General features: G+C 44.4%; 1 long non-coding RNA gene across 1 annotated transcript; it reads right to left on the reverse strand.

Annotated features, from left to right (window-relative positions):
* Positions 1-111: 111 nt before the first annotated feature.
* Positions 112-9,949, reverse strand: LOC148222658 (uncharacterized). The gene is made up of 2 exons (XR_015805732.1): positions 2,625-9,949; positions 112-235 (listed from the first exon to the last, which is right to left on the reverse strand). It is a non-coding gene; the product is annotated as an uncharacterized LOC148222658 (long non-coding RNA).
* Positions 9,950-21,248: the final 11,299 nt, after the last annotated feature.

Here is a 21,248-nt window from a genome sequence, read left to right on the forward strand (position 1 = left end):
AGTAAGATTTGTCTATTGGGTTTGGGACAGTTCACAGTCCTACAAAAGAGTGAGTTTTACTACTCCAGCAACCTCAGGAACTAGGGCATTATAAAAAATAAGAGACTTCCATTTCCTTATATAGAATGTTTTATTTAAATATATGTACCTAATGTATAGAAGAGTGCAATTGCAATTTTTATAAACAATTAAAATTCAGTTCCTGGCTGCTAATGGTCCAACATCTTCTGGAAGGCTGCAAAACATCAAAAACAAAAGCATACAAAACAATATTAGTTATAACTGTTATCAATTACTGCCAATATGACATGCATAAGCCTAGACCATCTTCCTCCACACTTTCTATAATCAGGGCTGTGTTATATAATATCAGCTTAACAGCTTCTTAGTTGACTTCCTGATGTAAAGATAAACATCATTATATAACCTGCCTATTTTAACTTTCCCAGTCAAATGAAGCAGAGAGGTTGGTGTGTTGTATGAAGTGAGTTTGCCTGTGTGAAAACCCAATGCAAGAAATGAACCTTCAAAGAGCACATTAGAGGCTCTTGAGCAGTGTTTTCCTGGGAGGAAGGCAGCAGTTGCTGTGGGGTTTGCCTGACCAGATGCTAAGGAGAGTGCTGAGAAAGTAAATTCATGGATTTTTTAATGACCACTTTACCTAGTTAAAATATCAGCTACTAAAAATTAATTAAACTCTTCACATCCTATGAAAAGATAACAAATGCCCCCAAAATAGCAAGGCAGTCTAGTTCAGACAAAGCACAAGAAAGGGCTATTAAACCTCGCTGTGGGATTCAGGCATAGGCTATGTAAAGCAGCACCGTCTCCTGGAAAGGGCAGAAGCCACTCTTACTCTATGGAATTAGGGTAAATAACATGGAAGTGCTTTTACTTTTTTCTGTGGCACAGTCCCCAGCATGCCTTTAAACAGAGCTGCAGTCAATGGCTCAGTTTGCTGTGTGCTGAGTTTCACCACCCCTGGAGTACAGAAACTGGTGTGCTGAACCACGAGATCCAGCAGAACAGCAAAATGACATCACAGCATAACATATCAAGACACTTTTGTTTTCCCAACCCAAACAATGCAGTATTTGTAGCAGAAAGTATGGGATTGTTCCCAGCCTTATGCCTCTTCCACAAGGGTGAGAGATCCATGCTCTGCTACTACCACATTGTCCATCATGTGCACCTGAAAAGACAAAAATCTTTGTATTTTGGGATTACAGACACGTGCACCTAGACTAGGTGAGTGGGAAAAATACAAAGGGCGTTTGGCAATGATTTTTATAGGAATCAAAATCATACTTGTCAGAAAGTACCTTGTTTCAAAGCTAAGAGTCACTCTCCAAATAAAGTGTTTTGTTGCAATGTATTGAGACATTCTACTTCACACCAAACATGAGTATTTCTGAACATTGCAGAAACACACCGAGTGTGTGGAGCTCTTATAGTAAGCCCTCTCTCTCCTGCAATGACAGACAGCTAAACTTGTTTAAAATTCCTTCTTCCTGTGCTAACACCTACCATTTGAGCTCACCCAAATGGGGAAATACATATCTGAGGACAATGAGCAGGAGCACAGCCAGCAGATTGCTGGCTCGCCCTTCACAAATCATGCCTCCACCTGCAGCATTGTGCCTGTCACTGGCTACAAGCTGGGCTATGGGTGCACAGGGCCCAATTTTCCCATCCCCTGGCCTGCCCCACTCCCTGCTCCTTGAGATTGTGGAAGTTTTCTGCAGAGGTCACTTGAGAGCAGGAGTTACTGGAGTCAGCATAAGTTGGCCCTCCCGGCTCACTGGTGGTGAGCAGGTAATTGAATTATCAGGCACACCTTCCCTTTAATGGGTTTTTTTCCCTCCTTGTTTGTGTAGAAGCTTTGGGAGGATAAAAGCAAATATGTACCACAGATATGTGAAAAGAGGGGTGTTAAAATGGAATGCAGCTGGATAATTCAAGAAAAAAATTTAATCTTGTTTAGAATTTTACAAATAATTAAAGGGAGAGGCTGCCAGTAACTGAAGCTGAGGGGTGAGTCCTCCAGTGTCCCACTGAACAACTGCAGAGCTGGAACAGTGAAGAAACCTGGGAAACAGTCCAGCTTGAAGGGATCTACTGATAAAGAGGACCTAGGGTCTGTGGGAACTGCCCACAGTTAATGAATCCTGCCTTTCACTCCAGGAGTGAGCATTCAGTGGTGCTGAGACCCTGCAGTGGCCACACAGCTTTTCTGTTATATTTTGATTTGTGTTTAGGTGCAGAAAATCCTTGTGAACCTGCCCATTTTTCAAGAAAGGCCTCTGCAGAGAGCCTTCATGTGGGTCTTGTAAAAACCACTTTAAATCCTAGTGGTATTGTGCCTACTCTTAATGACTATAAAAGAAGTTATCAGAGTCCAAAGTCCTGTTACTGACTCACAAGCAGATTCTTGTTTGTCCTTTCAGTAAATCCTCTGTTATAGAAAACTCATTTAAGCTTTGTTGATTCCATATCATTTATCTTTCTCCAATTTCTTTATCAAACACTGTTGCAAGTTGAGACCAATAAAAATTTTAACATCTTCTGGTTCTAAATTCCAAAAGAGTTTATACTAGATTCCCACTACTTCTGAGTACACTGACCTAAGTGCCTGCTGCTGTTGGCAGAGCTGCATGGACAGCTAACTTCTCCAGATGGGTCCAGGGGTCCAGCGAGATGCTCCAGAAAGCTACAGGGAAGCTGGCTGCAATAATCAAATATGCACACTCAGAGACAACATAATTCCTTTTATTTGCCTTTTGTCCTCAAAATACAGCATTTCTGGAAGTAATCCATCAACCTTCCTTTTTTTCAGATTTTCATTACTGGGGGAAAAATATCTTCCACTTACCATCAGGTTACTTACCTGATTTTTGCAAGGTCAAAAGTAATACCACCAGAGCTGTACCACATTCCTTCTCAGAACTGCACTTCTGCAACAGCAGAGAGCACTGAGTAACAAATTTGTCTGATACCAAGACTGACTCATAAGGACAAGAAAAGTTGGAAGACAGGTGTATGCTTGCAATTATTTTTCCTGATAATTTGGAAATGTGGCCAAATAAAACATTAACTTGAGGGTGTGCAGGCCTCTGTCCTGGAATGGCTTGTATTTATGTAATTACTTAATGCTGAAATCAACAAAGTTTCTTTAAATGGATGCAGAGACTATGCGGACTAAGAGGTAAAATATTTTCCTTTTTCTTTAATCAGTAAATATTTTATATTTCACAGAGATAAGCTTATAGAAGAAGCATGGGATGACATGCTACAGCAAAAAGAAATGCTGTGAAGTTGAAATAGAAGAGATCAAAGTCACACCAGACAGGAGAGAAAGGCAAGAAACAAAAGCAGTCAACAAAGGATGACTGTGAGCCCTTCTAAGGCCATGAAAGGGGAAGACAATTGAAGGGGCCTCAGGAGTGAGATTTACACCAGACTGGGGTATACTAATGGTCCTGCACAAAACACTAGTGAGACCTCACCTAGAGTTTTATATAACCATGGCCTTCTGTATCCAGCTAAATGAATTTGCACTAGAAGGTGGCAGAGCAGGAAATCTGGGATTTCCAGAGTGGACAATCTCACAGGATACCTTCAGGTCAGTAAAGCTATTGAGCAAAAAAGAACAAAGGTCCCCCAGAAAGCGTCCTGGGACAAGAACAGTGAGGCTGGGAGCTGCTTCCAACTAGAAGAGTGAAGACAAGGCACTGAGCTGGTTTCAAGGCGGGACTTGATGCAGTCACACATCACCATAGACAGAACACAGTAAAATGTTCCTCTCTGAGCACACGGTGTCCTTTCATTTCCATCTCCTGGAGGTTTGGTGCCTTTCACCTGAGGTACTCACAGACATTTATTAATTAAACAGACATCGATTATTTAAACAGAAAAGTAAATTTCACAGCCAGATTTGGGCTGCATCTACATTGAAATTTCTCTGTATTGAAGCATAACACGGTACAAAGATTTAGATTTTGGGTTGGCTTCATTACAGCACATTCTTTTTCATTAAGAGTTTATGGGCCTTTAATCGTGACATTTCTGGGGTCCCCTGGTAGGTGGTTTGGACAGTGTTGTGGTGTACAGCAGCTTCAAGACAACTTGTTGAAAGTCACGGGTCCCAAGGACTATTCTGATTGCTGAGGACATCTCTTACATGGTAGAACACTAGATAAGCTCCTCCCAGATGACTGGGAGGGGACAGGATAAATCCTCTGACAGGTTTGGGATTGTTTTTTTACTGCTTTATATTTAATCTTATCAAGGATGGAATAGAAAACAGCTACTGACAGTAGTTCTGCTTACCAAAGCTGCACTGAATTTACATTTCTGCTTTAGGATAGCTGAGAAATTCCAGGCCTGTGCACTAAGGGTAGGCTTAAGAGAAGAACTCAGTCCACCATCATTGGTCTGCATTCAAGGACAACTTCTCAGCTTCCTAATAAAAAAAAGCTCAGTATTCTCACAGATCTCCTGGCATCATGCAGATGTAGAGCATGCCTCTTATTTCAGAAACTCACTAAGGATTTATTCAATTATTAATTAGCATCTCATTTGGTTATGATTATTACATGCTGGAGGAAGCATCCAGTTTCATTGCAAACAGTTCATTTAAACTCTCTGAAGACATTCCATCATGGAAAACAAAACTAGTAGTCCAATCATTATGTATGGCCTTACATTACAATTCAGAAGGGATTATCTCTGTTTCTACTCTCTTTAACAACACAATGAAGCATGCTGGCTGTGTTAATTATTGTTTGCTAAGGCTATTTATGTAGGATACAACTTCAGTGTAATTCCAGTGAATTTCTGATGCATCTTTGCCTTTGCAGATTTTATTTTTGTCTGCTTTGGCTAAGTGCAACTAAAAATGAAAATTTTGTGGCTAGTCTCTGCTAAGCAAGCCACATGCTCATAATTACATCAGAAGCAGCTCATACCTTCAAGGAATTAGCAACTGAGGTGGGCTAATTTTTATATCTGTGGCTAGAATTAGCTGCTAGATACCCATTGTGTTTGTTTTATATATAGGTCCACAGAACTGTAAGGATCAAAGCAATGTTGCATGAGTATAAAGCAACCTCAACTCTCACTTGATTCCTTATGTGAACTTCTTGGAGTTTCTGCAATCAGCCAGGAAGAGTTCAGTTCTGCTCCTCACTGCCCAGACTTCCCAGCCCTGTGCTGTCCATGCTGGGCCACAACACCCTGTGGCTGCAGCCACACCAGGGAGGGACAGGAGGAGATCCAGCCCTCAGCCCCTACTGACTCACAGAAATTCAGAAATTTCACCACCCAAGCAGTATGGTAAGCAAACTATGTGGTCTAGCCCCCAGTAAGTTTAACTTTTCCACATAATACAAACACTTGCTGCTTTTTTAAATTTTGCAGCAGGTTATTTCTGTAAACTCTTTGGATGGGTAGAAATACTTTTGAAAATGTGGAAAGCATATCACTCCCCTGCAGATTTTACCATCCCACACATGAACCAATTCCATTTCAGTGCTGGTGGCTAAGAGGAAAGCAAACTTCAGGTCCAGGCAGCTAGAGTCCAATGTCTCACAAAAGCATCTCTGCTAAAGCCAGGGAAATCACTCCACCATCACCACAGTCAGAGTGAAATCACCTGCCTTGGTCCATGACAGTTTCACCAGTGATATATATTGAAAGCAGGACACTGGTTTTCATTTTACAGGCCTCTAAAATATTTTCAATATCTGTGCAGGCCTGGGGAGTAATTTCTAGGCTCATTAAACAATAGAGCACGCTTGCCATGTAAAAATTTACAAAAGCAGCCCATCCTACAGAGATCCACAGATCATTTGAGGACCACCACTCAGCTGGAAGGAAAGATGAGGTGACATTTGGGAAGTGCAAATGAGTCCCTACTAGTCTGTTGATGGAGTAGCACAAACCAGCAGGGATCCAGAGTGCCCAGTCTTATCATTTCTATCTCAAGCTTGCTGCTCCTGGTGGCCTCTTCATCCTGGAAAACTGTAAGGAGACACCACCATTCCCTAGGAGTTACTGAGAGGCTCAGCTGGGCACCAAGCTCCCCTAAATAGCCAAGATCAATTAAGCTCTCTGGGGCTGAACAAGAGGCAGCTCCAGAAGTGCCCTGAGGAATGGGAACAGCTGGGGCAGGGCTGTAAGTAGTGGGGTGTGCTGTCTTACAGGGCTGCCCAGGGCCTGAGAGGGCACCAGGGGCCCTTGGGAGCTGCCAGAGGCTTCCTGGGACACAGGCATCCACCAGAGCATTCCTTTTGCCGTGAGCAGTAACAGACTCTGCCAAAAACAACCTTTAAACTTTCTCCTTCTCACTAAGGAGCACATTACATGGGCTTAGATCTGTTACACTGATCCCTCCAGCAGCACTTGAGGAAAAAACCTTCCTAAAAACAACCACTCAGCTCATTTCTGTTGCTTGTGCAAAAGCATACATTCAGATAGGAAATTTTATCTCTACATATTCAACTTCTTATTCCTCCTTTTATTAGCTAGCACATTGCTGTCAGTATTTCAAGCAGCTGCCTATTGAGTGGTGAGTTTCCATCTGCAGGCAGAGCAGCTCCCCAGCAGGGCTGTAAGGGGTTCAGCTCCCCAGAACCCTCTGCACTGAAGTAGCTTTCAGTGAAGCCTTCTCTTGAAGCTCTCCCATCCTCTCATGTTCCTCTAGCTCTGCTCTTCACATTCCTGCTCTATTTCTATGGAGCATACCTCGTATATTTTGCATACATACATGTGTATATGTATACATGCTGCATGCTCTATATATCAGTAGATATATCTTGTAGCTATATTAAAACTCACATTTTACCAATTCGTTTGACTAAAAACTATACAGCAAGTTATTAAGGTTTACTATTGCAGTTTGAAAATATCATGGGTTTGTTGGTTGGGGTTCATTTATTATTTTATAGAGTGAATTTTTTTAAACAGTGCTAGTCAGAATGAAGGGTGGGAAGGGTATAAATTAGCAATGCTTTTGTGTGCTCATTTCAGCTTTCCAGGTCACACATGCTTCTCAACAGTACAGAAACAGTAGGAACGTCCCTGCCTGTACTGAGCAGCATTTTGGGATAGATGAATAAGGCAGCACAATCTCTCTCAAATAGGGTGAAGTTGCCTGATTGTTTGCTCTAATGAATATTATTGGCAATTTGACTAAGCTAAGTTACAACAAGAAGTTCTCTACAAACGGACACTGCTGCTTCCAGCTCTGCAAAACACTCATACTTGTACCTCTGACAATTTTTCTGGCTCTATAAGGCCACGGAATCACCATTTGGTTGTAGAACGCTTATGAAGAGATATAGATGTTTTTAATGCAGTCAGCTCCCACACTCCATGGGAGAACAATCTATCTACACATTCCTTCCCCTTCAGCTGCGAGATTATTCTGTTAAACACCTGACACTGCCTGCATTTGGGGTACAGCTGCAAAAGTAGCTGGTTCTGGCAGGCTGGTTACATCATTCCATGCTGCTGCAGCAAACCTTGGGGCTGCTGGTTTTAATTTGGGCTATAATGCACCTTCAGTGCTGGCCCATCATAGAGGAAAGAGAAAGAACTGTCTTTTCTTTCATCAGCAAAAGCAACAGACAAAGATTACACATCACCTATGCTGGCCTGAGGCAGCAAAATCATCTTGTCATGAGATTGATAAAGGACAGATAGACTTGTCTGAGGCTGGAGTCCCTGCAGTTGAGGAGCTGAAGGAGCATGAAGACAGACATCTACCCCAAGCCATGCTGCCCTGGGTCAGTCCCCAGAATGCCCTGAGTGACCCAAGTGTGCTCCATCTGTGCCATTCCTTAGTGCTGCAAAATCTTGTCAGGGGCTCCCAAAGTACTCACATCCCACTGAAGGCAGCACTGCAGCTGCCTTTGGGCACAGAAACACACCAAGGGTCAGCAGTGATCTGGTATGGTCCTGTCAGAGCAGAAAGGAAGGGTGGAAGCCCGAGTGTTGGATTTCCTGCTCCTAAAACCCTTCTTTCAAAAGGGTCTCACTTTTTCAGTTTCATCCCTTCCCCACACAGCTGCAGCCAGTGCTCTGCTCTCATCAAGATTCAATTTCCTTCAAAACAAGAACTGCCAGTGTATTACCACCCATGAAACCAAAAACAGACTAGAAAAAAAGATACATATGTAAATCCTTATATGTAACTGTCTAAAGCTCTTAAGAGATTGCATGGAAAATAGACATGGAAATTTCACAGATTTTCAGATGACTCAAGGGGCATCCAAACAGTAAAAGTGACTCACGGACTGCGTGGGCACATACAGGTATGTGGGTAGGCTTCTGGAAGCCATATGGTTTCCTGCTGAATATCAGCACAAGCAGTGCTGGGGAGAAGAAATGTGACGTTTTATCACATAACAGGCTACTCAGGCACTGTCTGTCCAAGAATTGCTAATGCAGGGGAGCCTGGTGAGGGCTGGCTCCCACCAGCTCTGCAGAATAGCATGGCTCCTTTAAAGAGTGGGATCTATTTACAGGAAACTCTTTGGAACACAATGAAATTTAAGGGGGTGAGAGGTAATTATATTCTAAAATAATTTGATTTTGTTGAAACTGGTCTTTGAAGACCTCTCTATAGGAGGCCACAATCTGGCAGAAAAGGAACATTATATGGTGCCCTGGAAATATTTAAGCTTTGTGAAAGCAGCTGGAAGCAATTCCATCTGAACTCTAATAATGTTTAAAAATGCACAGCCAAGCTTGGAGCAAGATACCTACCCCACAGAGCCAAAGGAGCTGAACTTGCTTAGCTGTGTCTAAATGTGCTGTGAAATACTGTAATGAAGTATTCAGGGGAACTCCTACAGCCCAAGAAGGGACATATTGCAGTTGTCACTTCCTGGCACTAGCCAGTACAGACCCACTGTCTGCTGAGGATGAGGGAAGTTTGAAAAGCAGCTACAACACCAGGGAAGTCAATACCCACCTCTCCCAAGAGCCACAAGAATTTACAAGGTTGTTTTCCTTCAGGGGAAAGGAACAAGGAGGTGAAACAGAGACTTTGTGGATTTTGTGACTTTACACAAGGAGTGGGAGCCAGGGCAGACCCTTGTCAACCAAAAGTGTGAATATGTGTGTGTAAGAACATGTAAGAACGTGTAAGAGTGTATCTGAGTGTGTGTGATTGTGTAAAAGTGTGTCTGAGTGTGTGTAAGAGTGTGTGAATGTCATATTGACAGCTGCAGCCTGTCATTCCAGCAAGGCAAAAGAAAAATGAAGAAAAAGAGTGGCTATTTTTCCCAATATTCTTCCTACAGCAAATTCCCCCCCACTTTGAAAAGGAAGAGTTAAGTAGCAGTTACTGTTATGACACTCGAAAGGAGGCTGTTTTTAGTTAATAGTCAATATCTCTGCAACACAGAATCTGGTGGACACGGTGCATTTGCTCATACAGCTTCAGTCTCACCTCTGACATGACAGGAGAGAGGTGAGAAAACCAGGATGAGTTCATGTTTATTTTGTCAGCCAAAGGTACCTGGGGAAAAGGGGCCTTCATCCTGCTTTGGATCTAATGGTATTGAGTGCCAGGAGATGGGACATCTTATTTACCACAGGAAACCTGATCTGCTGCAGAGCTGGGGTCACACCTTCTCTGCACAGCACAAGTCCTTGGAGTCCCTCTCCAAAGAAAACTCACACAAAAAAAATGGGGCCTGTTCTGCCTGAAAGTATGAAAAGCCTGGGGAAAGCCTGTGTAGTGGGATGCAAATCGCCTTTTGAGATCTGTGCTTAAAGAAATAATCCCTCTGTGGCATTTGACCCAGGGCATGTCCATCGCTGTGGCTTTCCAATTGGAAAACCCCTTCTCACCAAAGTGCAGGAAACACAGATAGTATAAAGTTATACCCTGGTTTAGGGGTTAGAATTTTCCTGACAAACACTTGTAGAGGAGGTGAGTGCTGCTTTTACATTACAGCAGATTCAGTGAAGTAAAAGAGACAGAGACAACCATCTTGATCTAATAATACATGAGAAAAACTGGAATGACAGAAATAAAACACCAGTCTCTGGGCTGTTAGAATATCTACGCTGATATGGGAACAGGCAGGAAGAGGGAGAACAGGCTACAAAAACTGTTATCAACCATGAAATTCTACTTCCAAAAGCTACTTGAAAAGTACAGACACTCAATAGTGAGCCCCATGTACAGAAGCTGATTAGGATGCCCATCCACTATATCCTGTTGGCCTCTGCAGGAGCAGCATTCTCTACTTTGAAATATATTGCTGATACTGTATTAGCAGGAGTTTTTCAGAGCATTGCTGCTCCATGTTTTAGTTAGTGGATGTAGAGAATATGGATTAGAAGGTCTCTCTTCCAGCTGCCTGGACAACTATGACACCTTAAGACCTTGAAATTTCAGGACAATTAAGGTAAAAAATGAGATATTTTCTCACATTAGAGATATCTGCTGGATCTGCTTGGACATGACCTGTCCCCCAGCAGTGGGCAGAGAGGGATGAGGAAAATACTCATTGGCAGAAGCACTTCTGATGTGGGAAAGAGATACTATGCCATGTATTACCCCTTGCCCTATCTCAAAAGGAGCTGCCTCCTAGCTGCCCTTCTCAGGCACATCACTGATCATCATCCACCATCTGAGCCAGTTTATATCTAGGACACTTCAGGCACACCAGCAAAGACAAAGCAGGCAATTACCAACAATGTGTGGAGTACAAACTAGGGTGCTACATCCAGTTCACTTATAGTGAATACACTTTATGTTTCATTCTTGACTCGGCAAGATCAAGCCTTGTAGAAGCAAGTCAAGCACTACTAAACAAACAAGTCCTGAAAGTCTTATGTAGCTTTTAGATGTTAATCTTTTCCCAGAATAAGCAATTAATTAATTTTCATTTAACATAGTAAAGATATCTGTGTAAGAGCTTGAACATAACTGATCGTGAAATAAATGTAATCTAATTCTATCTCACTGATACTGCAATTATCTGCAGAAGCAGCTGGCTGGTCAGCTGGGTCCCTGCCTTCACTGGAAAGGCAGAGCACTGAGCTCTGCTCCAGGAATGGCACATTCCCTAAGCAACAACCTGGCATGCTATGCCATCCCAGGGGTCAGAGACCTCCTCAGACCAATGTGCATCTACTGGAGGGGTTTCACTACAGCAGCACAGCCCAGGAAGGGCAGAAGTGGAGACTCAGAAGGGATGTCAGACCTTTTTAAAAGAAAATTCACCTGAAGTTTAGTAGGTCCTTGGATGGAGACTTAGGTGCAGGTGTTCTAAGTGCTTTCCATCATGAGAATAAGTGAAAGAAGTGCCAGGTTGGGGTAGAAAGGCAGTGGGCATGGTGTGATCCTCCCTGTGGGATCTGTGGGGAGTTCAGGCTGGCCTGCACCTCACTGTTACTGGGAGCAGTCCAGTGGGCACTCACCTTGCAGCTGATCAGGCTGTCACAGGGGTCACACATGCACGGACAGCAGGACACAGAGCAGGTTTCTGTGGGACACCAGTAACTCTGGGCTGTCTTCTTCTTCACCACTCCCCAGTGGTGACTTTGGCTCAGGGGACAGAGCCCTGCAGACACCCCAAGCCCTGCTGCTGCTCAGAAAAGAGCTCTGTGCAAGACATTGTACTATGGCTTTGGGTGCCGTGAAAAAGATCAGAGGAGCCTGTGATGTGGGCAAAAGATTTCTCTTGCAACCTCTGTGGCAAGTTAATTGCTGTTGATTAAAAACTCAGTGCAATCTTGATAATTTGCAACACAGGACAGCAGCCATTTAAGAGAGCAGCGCTGCATCCAGCTCCTCAAGCAGAAAATTCTCACATTATTGAACAGCATGGTATGGGGCTGTTTAAGAAACAAACAGGTTTGAGCCTGGTAGGGGCCATGAGCATTGGAGAGACAGATAACAGCTACTTGATTAGTAAGAGGAGGTGTTATATTCCATGAGATCTGCAGTGGCAGCCTGCTCTCACAAAGGCCAGGTTCCTGTTGCTCTGGGCAGTGCAGGCACAAGAGCTGCTGTTCTGTGCCCTGCTCTTGGCACCCATGAGGAGCCCGTGGTGCAGCTGAACCTCTGGGCTGTCTCTCTTCTGTACTGCAGGAGCAGTCCCGTCCCTGTGTGTTGGCAGGGCAAAGAGCAGGAAAGAAGTGACCTGAGTGGCAAAGTGACTTAAGCAAGGTGACCCAGCAGGCCAGCAGCAGAGCCATGTGCAAGGTTCTGTTGAATGTTGAACGACCAAGATCTGGACACAGTGCCCCAAGTCTTCTCCAGGGCAGGGACAGTTCATTTGTAGCCGGACACAAGTTTCCAGCCTTTCAGGTGACACCCTTCAAAATTCTGGCAGAGCAAGAGAAAGAGCTGCAACTCCTCACTTAGAGCCTTCAATAGCTCTTAGCCAGAAGGACAAAAAAGGGGAATGGGATAAATCCAGGTTGCAGCAAAGCAGGGCAGGAGACATACATTGTCTGTGGTTTTGATACCCTGGACATATGCTCAGACAAGCTCAACAAGTTCTCTTTCACCTCATCTTGTGAGCAAAGACACTTCCTATTGCTGAGAGAAGAACCATCACATCTGTACAGGATGTTTGGCAGTTCTTTATTCTAACACCACAGTAAATGATTGCTTTATATAACACTCATATGCTCAAAAGTGGGGTTTGTAGCAAATGAGTTTTACATTATTTTCTTTGATTCAAATGCCATAGCATCACATATGCAGCTCTGCAGCATGCCTGCCTTCTCCCTAAACTTACATTGCCCCTTTCCAGAGGAATGGGAGCAAGAGCAGCTCTACTGAGCTGCAGATTTCTTTGTGGCTGTCCCTGATGGATGATGGTGACATAAGCTGGCTGTCTGGGGGATTTCACGTAAGCTGAAGCTTGGAAGGCTGAGCTACACAGAGGAAGCGTCAAAGCGCCCAGGAGCCCAAAATAGGAAGGAGAAGGAGGCGCGTGAACTGAAGTGGCTCAGAAGCACTAGATCTGGACAGCAGATTAAATATAAACTGCCATGAATGTAAGGTTGGTCTAAACCAGCTCCAGCAAGACAGGAATGAGATGTCCTGCAGAACAGTGCAGCACAGAGAGCAGAGTGCTCATAAGTAAAAATACCTCCCCTCTTTTCCCTGCAACCCAAGTAAGAAATCCCAAATCAAAGTCTTGTTCAGTTAAAAGCTATTGGTGCTGAAAATACTTTGGAGCATTGGAAAATATAAGTTTTGAAGCAGTAAAACACAGGGAACAGTGACCAGAAAGGAAAGAAGCCAAGTGAGTAGGGAGGGTCCTGGTGTAGTCTGAAATCACTGGTTGCTACCTTCTACACAATCAGAGGGATCTGGAGTGACACCCAGATACAAACAAGGCTTGCACAGCTCCTGTGGGAATTAAAGTACAGTTTCAGCCTCAGTTGCAGTCATTGCTAACATTACTGCAGCTGGGAGTGAAGATGTGCAGCTGCAGACCCCTTCAGGGATGGACTATCAACCCCTGTAGGCTGATATTCAGAAAAAAACCCAGAAATATAAAAAAACAGAACGCCTAGATATGAGAATTCTAGGTTTGGCTTGCTAATATATTCTCATGTAGTGTGAGGCTGGGCTGACAGCATGCAGGTGTGTTTTATGGATGTGTGTGGAAAGGGCAGGGATGAAATCACTGAACTGCTGTTGTCACGTTCAGAGATGACTGGCAGAGTTCAGGAAGAGGAAGTGCTCATCATCCCTGATAAGCTGTATGTGAACAGCAGTGAGAAATGCTGTCATTCCAATGCTAAATCCATAACAACACATTCACCTTTAATCTAGTGCATTTTAAAAAGCATTAGTCAGATTGGCACATGACGCTGGTTACCCCAGAAGGAACGGTAAGTAAAGCTTAGAGGCTTCTAAGCAGTTTATAGGCTGTACGTTCTGCTCGAGTGCCTCCTCTAAGTAAAAACCTGCAAAATCCTTCATCTCCAGCACCTTCAGGAGCAGAACTGACAAGAAGCCAGGCAAGGAGCTGACACAAGTCTCTGGGTCAGCACCCAGCACAGAGGCACTGCCTGGCAGCAGAGCAGATGTCCCTGCCGGGCTGTCCCACCACCAGCACAGGCACCGAGCCACTGAAACACCTTCTTTGTATCATCGTGTGACACCTTTCAGACCTCCAGGACTGTACATCTATCCCTGTTCTGCATACCACTGTCACTCCGGACTCTGTGGTTCACTGCCCCTGAGATCAAGGGAATTCGTATCTGTGTGAGATCCTGTGTAAGTAGGCAGAAGTGCACAGTCACAAAAGCACGGTGGAGAAAATAATCCTAGTAGGAGCTGGGGGAGACTCCCAGCATGGAACCAGTTCTTGCCTGGCGCCTCTGTTGGAGATGACTGGACACAATTCCCTTTGCAGATCGATGTTATTCATATGTAAATCAAAAGCTGGTTCAAAGGCTCTGTTGAATTCTTGATTCCCCCCGACTCTGGCTTTCACTTTTTCCTCTTTATGCCAAGAGCTTAGTCAGAAGTCTTTTAAATCACTAGAAACATCTCAATTATATCATTAACCAGAATGTGAATATCTGCAAACTGCCACGGGGGAAGGCTTTGGCTGTCCAAGTTTGAGGGTATGGAGGAAGCTTGTATGCTATTAATTTTTAGCTAAAGCTGACAGAGAGAAGGCTGAAACCAGCTGTGATCCTCTCTGCCAGTTCCTCTAAGGACACAGCAGCCACGAAGGTTGCACTGTGCCCACATAATCACAGGCACTACATGGCTGTGTGGACAGGTTTAAATTCCCTCTGTAAAGGGAAGGAATTGCACAGGAGGTGGTTTTTGCATCCTTAGAGGCAACTTGGCAAGCCCCAAAAATGCTTTGTTCCCCAGGCAAGGCTTTGTAGGAGTGCCCCATCACCTGATCCGCATGAATAGGCCTTTTCCTCTTTAAGCTTCACTCCCAGCTGGTGGACCATGAACTGCTGAGCCCTGACTGAAAGGGCAGGGCTGATGCAGGCAGGGGAGCCAAGGAGTTAAGCAGTCACCAGCCAGTGAACAGGAGGGCAGAGATTTATCTGCCTCAGAAACAGAGACAAAGGTGAGGATGATTACAGAGAGAAGGGAGTGCAGAGAGACAGGAGGCTGCAGTGCCACAGGATCCATGGAACCCTGCAGAGAGACACATGGTGATGGGTGCTGCAGCATGCACTGGCACAGCCTGTGAAAAGGAGTGGATAACAATAATTATTATCCATTGAGCACATACTAATTTACAACAAACCTCAAAGAAACATGATCCCAAATTCCCAATTCCAAAAGGCAAATTGGTCATCTCTAGGAAATGAGAAATCAGCTAAGCTGAGGAATTCAAGACCAAAAGTGGAAGAAAAGCTATTAAGCTGCTGTGGTATGTATCTCCTGCAAAAGAGGTGAAGGGTCTGAAGCAGCAGAGCAGCCAAAGGCACACTTAAGCACCTCAGAAGAATAGTTGGAGCATGCAGAAATTTGCAATGGAAGAGAATAGGGAATAAGAGAAAAGGCACCAATAAACACGGGTCAAAAGCATCTGGTTATCACCTCCGGCAATCCTCAGACCAAATGACACTTCACAGGAGGTATTACACAGCAGACAAGCTTAGTCAGCTACATGAGAAAAAGTAGATCAAAGGAGGGAGAAGGGAGGGTCTTTCTACAGAGAAAATGGGGTAAATGCTAATCTCAGGATGGCCCCAAGCCAAGTTAACTCTTTGCCTTACTTTACAATATAAAACCAATAATGCTGGACATGATGTAAGAAGCAAGATGGATAATGTGATAAACACTAATTCACCATTTTTCAGCCCATCTTCCGGGGGAAAAAAAAACATAGTTTTGCATACTGGAGTGCACTGACATAACAAGCTGCAGAAGTAGCAGGGTTTGAGCACATCTGGGGCATTAGGATGTGACTAGGGAAATGCAAAACTTAAAAAGGGATTTTGAGAAGATCTTAAGAAGGAAGAAGTGATGAGGAAAGGTTGAGGCTTGGTAGTTTAACTGCAGTTGAAAGCCAGACCTTAAAACAAATTTTGAAATAGATAATTAAGAATACAGTAACAATGAATGTGGACTGTGCAAAGAGGAATGTTGCCAGACTTTGTTCTTTCTTCCTTTGAAAGTCAAGTGAAGACTTGGAGCCCATCCCTTTGGACTTCAGAGAAGCAGATGACCTGCCATCAAAGGGGGATTAACAAACTGAAGATGCTTCTGCTAAAAGACAAGGAACAAAAAGGAACCGGCTACGAGGGAGGAAATAGAAACAAGTGTTGAGAGAGGCAGGATGAGCCTGAAGAGAAATCACTATCACGGGTCCATAAGGGTCTGCCATCAAGTCTGATGTGTAGTTTGTCTCTCTGGCACAAGAGAAGTTTGCTCTTGCTGCCCACATTAAGGAGTGCTGGATTAATTTCAATAGACATGAAAGAGCAGACCAGCAGGAAACCAGCCTGCTCTAGCAAGGACTAAATGGCTGGATAGTTCTGCAAAACACAACAGGGGAGACCTCGTTCCTCTGTAGAACACACCAGAGAGCAGGCACAAGAGAGGAAACAGTTATTTCAGAGCAGCAGTGGCCAGATTGGCTGGGGTGCAGCAGCAGCCCTCCCACCACTGGGACAGCAGGGCAAGAAGCCAAACGCATTTCCAGACCAAAGGGGATTCACTTGTGAAGAGCAGCAGACAGGGCAGGATATTGGGTGCAGTTAGAGACACCCACACCAGCAAAGTCCTCCCGTTCCCTAGAAACGCCATTCCTCTCTTGCTGCCTGCTTCTCTCCTCCTGTGGAGCTTCACTTCAGACTGTGCCAAAGTGCTTGTAGGGCCACAGTACCTGCAGCACTGCCAGCAAGAGCTGGGAGCTGGCAAAGGTGCTCTGGTGCTGCCAGGACAGACCCCTTGGTGACAGCAGGTGCTCCAGGAGCAGCAGCTTACGAGTAGTTCAGGAGCATTTCTAGCAGCGTTAGTCACCACCCTTGTCCTGACAAATTCTGGCTGTCTGGCCAAGTTAATGACACAGACATTGCTTCGTGGTGGTCAAATCTCTTGGCTCATAAAATAGTAGTTGGAGAGTTGGAGTTTCCTGCCTTTCATAAAAGCCAGGAGCCCTTCACCCTCCAGCTCATTCATGGAAGATAAAAATCTCTTGGCACAAACTCTTGCCTTACTTGGAGGGTAATTACATTGTTCAGGCTCTGCAGAGCACTTAATACATCTCTGCCCTGTTAATCTCCAGTAGAGGCTGTGGCTGATGTGGCTGAGTACCAACCAGGCATTGCCAGTTAAGGTGTAGAGGAAGCTCTTTACCCATAGGTTCTTTTTCTGTCCCATCTCCACAGCCAGCAGCACACTATGAGACTGCACAAACCCAGCCTGCCTTTCTGCCCCTTGCATCTCTGACCTGTCTCCTCACCACCAGAGACATGTCCAGAGCTCTGCAGAACCAAGTAAATCCAGGACTTCTTCAGCAAGGGTGGGAAAAGCAATGGGACCCAAAGGTGCCTTGGCTGGGTGCAGAAGGTGAAATCACCATGTATCAGGGAAATGCTCCCAGAAACACCATGTGCCTGTGAGCACTAAAAGTCCCTGGACCTCCTGGTTTTCCTTAGGGCCTGCACATAGCAATGGTGAGAACCAGCCAGCATCAGGTGTGTCCTTCTGTTCTGTGAGATAATGGCACCACGCCACTGAAGTCAGTACAGTTCAAAGAAATTAGGCAGCACAATTTTAATTAAAATTGTAAACTAATTAACTAATGAACTAATGTTCCCAAGGGACATGGTAAAATATCTATTGCTGAGGCTTCACAGCAAGGCTAATTGCATAGCCAGAAAATTAAAAATTCTTGGTTTGAAACAACTGTGGGAAATGTGCAGAGATTTCTTCATCTCCTCCAGAGACCAGACTTCCCAACACGTTTATCCACCTAGTGCTTTTCCCTCACAGCTTCCTTCAGACATTCACCAGCCATTTCCCCATCACTATTTAACTAATGTGGTCATACAGACTGTCCAGCCCTCACCCTAAAGCTATATCCCCTTTGGAGCCATCATCTTGTCCCTTTGAGTCTGCAGAGCTCATCTAAAGCTGCTGCTGCCTGCTAGTGGTGCAGTGCTTTGTGTCAGGCCAGCAGCAGAAAAGACTTTTACTATCACAATATTTAGAAGTGTAGTCAGTCATGACTGTGCCTTTGCAATTCAGAATTACAGAACTGAGCAGAAAAGCAGAGTTCTACAAAAAACAATATTCAGACAGGGATTTGATCTAAGCGGGGCCATTCTGGCTGTCCCCACATGGTCCTACACCCATCCCAGCAGTGCCACAGTGAGAGCAGGAGCACTAATCTCTTGGGGTTTTGCTCCACCACCACCAGTCCTTTCAGAGGCTGGACACTATAATTTACTGCTAATAATAACAATTTAAAAAGTTCTCTGTTCTACCAGACAGCTGCAAGGACACCAAGTACTGCTCAGCCAGTGTGGTTTTTGTCAAGGTAGCAAAGAGCTCTCGCACTGCTCCTAAAACGATGAGCTCTCAGTGCCAGTAAGCTCTCAGCAAGCCTGGGTAGCAACACTGAAACCACCACCATGCTCAGGAAGGAGAGCTGAGTTTTCCCCAGCCTTCCCTTGTGCTGCCCACACCAGGTTTCTTCAGCACTTGATGGCACAGAACATAAATGGAGAGGCTGCATTCAGTTCATGGAGCTGATGAGAGATTATCCATAGGGTCTGAGCACCAGGACATTTTGCCATTGCAGTGGGGCAGCTTATTATTTGTATGTGTTTGTAGGACCCTCAGTTATTCCATACCTTCAAGCCCTTCAGTTCAAGCAACAGCCCCAAGCTGTGTCCCCCAAAGCTCTCCACATCTACCAGAGCTATCCATGCCCGTGATACCACTCAACTTCAGCTCTGCCAGGCAAGACAGTGAAGTCACAATTAAATCCATAAATGAATGCTGTTCACAGTCTATAAACCTTGCAATCTGGGACAACTTTTCTACCTCCCAAATCCTGTCTCTTGGTAATGCCCCAGTTCCTGCAGGTTAGCAGTCTCCATCAGTCACAGTCACAGTGAAACTGCCAAACAGCTGGGGAAACAACAGTTTTGGAAAGGTTGCAGCAGTGACCAGAAGAACCCGACAGAGACACTACAAGTGGTAGCTGGACAGCCAGGGACATACCAGAGGAAAGACACCCCTGTCCCACCCACCGCTGCAGAGCAGCCCCCGCCCTTCAGGAGCAGAGCTTGGATTCAAAGAGGAGCTCAGGCATGCCAAAAGGCTTCTACAGGGGAAAAAAATACACCCTATCTGCATTTCTGTGGTGTACTTGTTGCTGCCTGTCATGGATCAAGGGTAGGAAGGTCCCACCTGCTCCGTCTGGACTCCCTGGGGACAGGATTGAAGGAGGGGAAGGTGAGCATTGTTGCAGCAACAGCCAGAAACAAAAGCAATCTGGTCCCCTGCTCCCCAAACAGGTCTGAATCTTTCTAATAGAAGGCTAGGGCAGGGGAAAACTGGAAATTACAGTTTTGGTTCTAAATCCATTACAAGATTTCTTTCACTTGGAGTAGCAATTACATAAACCCTTCTCAGAAGAGAATAATTTGCTGTTCTTTTCAGGAGCCTGTAGGGAGATGCACGTGCAGCATTTGGGGCAGAGCAAGGGTTTGTCCTGGGTCATTATCCTCCCCTGCAAGCACCACAGCATTTCTCTGTTCTGCTGCCCATTAATTCCTTGCCTCACTTGCCTTGCACTTAGCAGGAATGACTTGGACACAGACCTCTGGAAACATCTGGGCAGCAAAAGGATACGTGTTTGTTCTTTTTTGGTAAAACAACAACCTTGAGAAATAATAAACACTCACTTTAATAGTGAAGTTTAGTTTTATATTCATGTCTCCTCTAGTAATTGTGTTCACAGAATTGCATATTTCAAAGCATCTTTGTTCTTCTATTTCCCTTCTTGTGCACTTATTTCAACAACAGCTATAACTCACTGCAGTGCCAGCTGAATTAACATCAAAATATTTGCAGTGTCAAAATAGCAAGCCTCCTGGAGAACCAGAAAAATATTCAAATAGGTAAGTTTTTTCAAGTGACCTATTTCTCCAGTGAGAAATTTTTGTGATGTGGAAAGCTATTAAAAACAAGTTTTCATACGTAAATTCACATTAATAACTTCAGGTTGTACCCCCAATTCTCTTTCTAATTTTTGTCTGAAGCAGCAATTCCTTGGCATAATCAGTACAACTTGATTCTGGTTTGTTGTCTGCATGAGAAGGGAGCAGGTAAAGAAAAAGCTTTGAGTTTAATTGCCAAAAGCTTCCTGATTTACCTCCTACCAGAAATACAAGGCAAAACCAAGGACCTCAGGAGCACATGCAATAACTTTTCTACCAGTTGACTTTAAAAAAACACAACAGGATTGTACTGGTTCAGTGAGACAGATCTTAAAAGTAGCACCTAGAAAATACCCTTTAAGTACATGCTAATAATACCTGAAACATGAGTCAGTGTACCAAGCAGTAAAAAAACCACAAAACAACCACCTTTAAAGCCAATAGGAGCTGAGGGATTCATCATCTTTGAAGGTGGATGCTTTTTGAGACCATCAAGTGGGTATAGAAAGATGGCTGGGGATGCAGGTTAGGAGATGGTGCTAATTGGCACAGCCTCCAACCAGATAAATCTGAGTCAAGACTTTGCTTCACCCCATAGTCAGCATAACCTAATCTTTTTTCACACTAAAACATCTCCCCCATCCAGCCTTGGCTCTTCAGGGACAACAGCAGCAGCAGATTGAACACCTGCATTCCTACAGCAGCATCACTTGTGTGTTTACTGCCCCTCCTCCCACCTGACTTCCAGATTAGAAGGGTTTCTTCTAAAAAGTCAGAGCATCTGAGCAAGGGTTTCCTCTGTTATAAATCCATAAGTATCACATCTCTTTCCAGGAAGCAAAGAGGTGGGGACAGATCTTCCAACAAAATGTCCTGGTACAAGACCATCAACATTCCTGCTCCTGGAATTTGGCCTCATGATCCCATGTCTTAAAACTGCTTTCCAGATGACATGCATTTGCTGAACTGCTTTATATTGTGGTAAAAGAGGTTTACTCAGCTGTTCTGAGTACAGAAAGTAGCTGTAGAATTATCTCCTAGAAATCTCTGACATGGCTTGTTCACGGAAAATGAGTTTTTGCAATACACAGTGAAGGCTTTTT

This window comes from Sturnus vulgaris, chromosome 10 (assembly GCF_052056855.1).
Source record: "Sturnus vulgaris isolate bStuVul1 chromosome 10, bStuVul1.hap1, whole genome shotgun sequence".
Classification (NCBI taxonomy): Eukaryota; Metazoa; Chordata; class Aves; order Passeriformes; family Sturnidae; genus Sturnus; species Sturnus vulgaris.